Raw genomic sequence first — 4,700 nt, forward strand, 5'->3', positions numbered from 1 at the left:
TGAGACCTGATAAGAAGACGCACTCAGAATACATGGTATCTTCTGAAAGTAAAGAGATTGAGTATTTAAAACACACTTTATTTGATAAAATTTTTCAGTACACTTAGTGTTCCTTGTGAATGGCAGTTTACCAATAACTCTCAAGAGAAAAGTATATAAAAGCTGTACCTTACCGGTACTCACCTACGGGGCAGAAACTTGGAGGCTAACGGAAAGGGTTCAAACTGAGGACAGCGCAGCGAGCTATGGAAAGAAAAATGATAGATGTAACATTAAGGGACGGAAGAGGGCAGAGTGGGTGAGGGAACAAACGCGGATTAAGGACATCCTAATCGAAACCAAGAGGAAGAAATGGGCTTGGGCAGGGCATGCGATGCGAAAGCAAGATAAGCAATGGTCCTTAAGTGTAGCAGACTGGATTCCAAGGGGAGGGAGGTGTAGCAGGGTACGTCTGAAAGTTAGGTGGGCGGATGAGATTAAGATGTCTGCGGGGATAGGGTGGCCGCAGCTGGCAAATGACAGGGTTAATTAGATATAGGAAATGCCTTTGTCCTGCAGTCGGAATAATAATCAGGCTGATGATGAGTATATTTCAAAATAGGAACCTTCAGCTTCGAGACAGCAAGCCGAGCCAATTTCAGATTGTGGGTGTCTTGGAAGTTCTGTTCTGGAATCTCGTTGCGTACCTTCGTTGCGACCCTTTGGGCGCCTTCCATCGTGTCGCACCGCTTCCCTTTCAACTGCGTCGAAAACGGCAATAAGTCACAGGGAGAGATGTCGGGGCTGTTTGACGCCTGAGGAAGCTTCGTTATGCCCTGTGCTTTCGAAAACTCCCTGGCAGCGGGCGACGTGTGTGACGGAGTGTCGTAGTGATGCAGAACCCGCGATGTTGCGTTCTCTCGACCCACACGCTGGACGTGCGGTCTGCGTCTCTGGAGGGCTTCCACGTGAAAACTTCCATTTACGTCAACCTGGTGAAAAACTCGTCATTGATGGTTCTCTTACCGTCACGCAACGCGATAAATGTGCATTTAACCGGATTTGTGCATCCGCTCCTTCCTCGGAAAAGGAGATTCACTGAAGTGCCACTCTCAGCTCTGTCTTTTTGTTCAGCTACGTCTTTTCTTTCTGGGTTATATGGAAACACCCTCGCTTCATCTCTAGCATACTTGAGTTAAAAACTTTCGGTCACTGTTAACTCGTTGCAACGATTCGGCAAAACCGTGATTCGAGTCTCCATACGCGCACGTTTCAAAATTTTCGGCAAGAATTTTGCGTACACCTCACGCATTTCTAAATTTTCAGTGACAATTTCATACATTGGCGCTTTTAGAATCCCTAACTATTCTGCAATATAACGGACGCTTAAATGCCGATCAATTTTCACTGTGGCAAGTACACATATAATATTAGCATCCGTAACTGTCGTCGGCGTGCGCCGGGCCCCTGCTCGTCGTGGAAGTCTGCCCGGCCGTCTGCGAAGGCTTTGTGTCATTTGAACACTTGCAGATTGCATCAGTTATGTATGCTGTCTTGATCATATCGAACTTCTTGGTAAAAGACTGTCAACTGCAAGCAAAACTTAAGCGCGTGGCGCTGCTCAAGCCTTCGCTCCATTGTTCCCTTAACGCAGCGACGAAGAAGGCGTGCACATTAAAACGCGTCCACTGAAAGTTACCTCACCTTCCCCCGAAACCGGCTTCCCAATAAATTGCATGGTCATGCAACGCTACAACTTGTTTCCTTACTTTCAGGACTCACTCTGTATAACAGAGAGAAATTTCCTTCGATAATTTTGCAAAGCATTTGTGATAATCAAAACAGACCTTTTGATCTGTACATTGGATTTCCTGATCAGTGCAGGACGTCCGTGTTTTGAAGCAAAGAACGCATTCTGTGAAAATGCTGCTGCACTGTGCACTGATGTTGGCGGACATATATTAGAAACGGGGCGAAAAAAGAAAGAAGTGCCCTGCCCGCAAACCGGGAGATTTTTGTGTTAACTTCTCGATGCCTTTCCTTTTCTCTCAAAATTATTTTCTTTCTGATTATCACTTTTAAATTTACTTCCTCAACCAACAGCTCTTTGTTTCCTCGGTTTTCATCGCGATTTCCTCAAGATCTTTTAAAAATTGTGTTTTTTCTCACCTATTCCTCTTTATTTGTAAGCCGCTTGAAATAAACCCGGAAGAGTTTTTTCTTGTTTGGATCTGCACCAAACCCTGGCCAATCCCCCACCGTGGACGTGTGCCATCGTTTTTGAGGCAGCAAAAACCGCAACAACCGCCGGACGGCACAACGGGTTGATTTTGGGGGACAGTGCGCAGTGTGCCCCCGCTAACTCCCTGGCTTCTGACCCCCTATCCAGAAAGTGAAGCCATCTTGCCATCGTGGAAAGAAAAGATTAACACGCGGCACAGTTAGCAGAAAGCTGCAATTGAGAGTACATTTTGCCTCCTGAAACATTTCAGAAGGCTGTGCTTTGCGTATGCCAAGACAGTCACAGAGTAGGGCTACCTGGTTATGGCAACATGTATCTCGCACAATTTGTGCTACGAGGACAGAGATTTCTTCGAAGAACTTTCATCAATGCCACAGCAAGAAGGCGTGGGCAGTGACGACGTACCACGTGCAACACGATGTAGACCTTGCGTTGATGAACACCACTGAAGCAATGCGAAATGCCGTTGCCATGCAGCAGCGCTACGATGCACGCTAACAAAGTAAATTGAACACTTGATGATAAAATGCTCGTGGGTGTCTTTGTCAAATGCAGTGTAATATTCTTGTATATTGTTGTTCTGAATAATGCAAAAGTATTTGTAGGTTAGCGTATCGGGTGGATACATTTCTTATGGATATGCTGACATTTCCTGCCCAAAGTTAACGGCTGTTCACATGGCACCAAATATCTCAAAAGATATGATGAGAAATATCAGCTGTTTCTGCACAACTGGCTCCTCGCTTGACATGTAACGACGCTCTGTCTCGTGGCTGAAAACTGCTTTGGAATGCAAGTGCCAAAGCATTAAAGACAAGAACGCTGTCATGAGGCGGTCAAGGCACATCATTTTTTTTTTCATTTTACCGTTCACCCGGCCATCTTCCATATTTTCTAGAGTGCGACGCTGTTTTGGCGCAGCTGAATCAGTTTGACGAATTCTTGGTGTCTGGCCTGTCCTTTCAGCCACAGCTGGCAGCAGGCATTTAGTTCAGTGTCATCCATGGTGCGGTCATCAGTGGTACCTCTACAAATGCGTTCACAAATGCTCAGTAATGAATGCTATATCACTGACCAACCAGGACTTACTCTGACTTTCCTGATTCAGACAAAATGATTGTCTTCCCATCCCCTTAAAGTACCGGAGGGCTTATGTGGTGCTCCTTCTCTACGAGACCTAACAGCTCTCTGCACATCGCAGTAATAGTCGCATAAGTGTCAACGACAGCAGAATTGGCCAGAAATATAATACCTGTAACTTATTCTTCATGGCCGCACATCACACGGTGATGGCCAGTCTCACAGTTTTTTTTACAGCGATAGCTGTCAGACGCCCGTCCCTCGTTTTCTCGTCGCCGTCGGCGTCGTCCCCGGTCAACGTGGGTCGCATAGGCCTACGCGTGGCTCTGTTTGAACCAGCCGCCTGCCAGTGTAAGGGGGGTATCACGTGACCACTATGCCAGTGGTCACTTGATGCACCCCTGCACTGGCAGCAGTGATCACGTGACTAAACACCTAAACAGCGGTCTCTGAATCTCGCACTACATTGTCGTAACCGTCGTGTGAGTTTTTTTCTCGCATTTTTGTAGGCTCCTTCAGGTGGGTCCGTTTGTTTTCCATCTGCGTTGGCGCAAGAGAGCCGCAAAATGCTTTGTTGAGGAAATCAGCCGCGCTGCGCCACAGATGTTTTTAAGCAATGACAACAAAGCATGAGGGTTAGGGTGGCATGTATCTACAACACATGGATGTCGTCCAAGGTTGACGAAAAGTTTTACCCCGTATAACGAAAAGGATAACTTAGCGAGAATCTCTTTTTTTCGCTAGGTCTCTCAGTCAAGAATATTTATGATTCAAAATTTTTCTTTCCCCGAACTGTACAGCGTATCATCGACAAGCTCGCTAAAGCCGCCCGTAGCTGAATGGTCCACCAAAGCGGCCAGTAAGCCTCCACCGCTTGTGCTGACAGGAGATGCCTGGGAGGCACTTGCCTGGCGCGGCGGTGCTACGTCGGCAGCTGCTTGGGTAAAAATGAGCTTGCAACGTTCCCCGTCGTAAGCGAGAAACATTTGAAGTGGCTACAGCACATTTTGACAGCATAACTGTCACATCACAGTTGCCACCACAAGCTCCCCCAAGGCGCACAGATAATCGGCTGAATATTTTAATGGATGGTTTCATTTTGGTGACGCTTTGTAGGACCGGCCTTTGTCATTGCGCTTTCAATACTGGGCCAAATACCTGTGTTTCTTGGGCCAACATCGCTGCATTATTTGTGCGTGCTTTACTTCCTCTGAAACAAGATAGCGCCCTGACAGGTGCCGGGTACCTGGTGCCATCTGGCCACACCAAGGCAATTTGCGCATGTGCATTGGTGGTGGGCGCGCTTCCCGTACTCCGATAACGCTAACGGTAACACGGTACACAATATGGTAAATGTGCGCTTTGTGTATGTCAAGAAACCATTTATATGGCCTCTCTC

This window comes from Amblyomma americanum, chromosome 4, assembly GCF_052857255.1.
Source record: "Amblyomma americanum isolate KBUSLIRL-KWMA chromosome 4, ASM5285725v1, whole genome shotgun sequence".
Classification (NCBI taxonomy): Eukaryota; Metazoa; Arthropoda; class Arachnida; order Ixodida; family Ixodidae; genus Amblyomma; species Amblyomma americanum.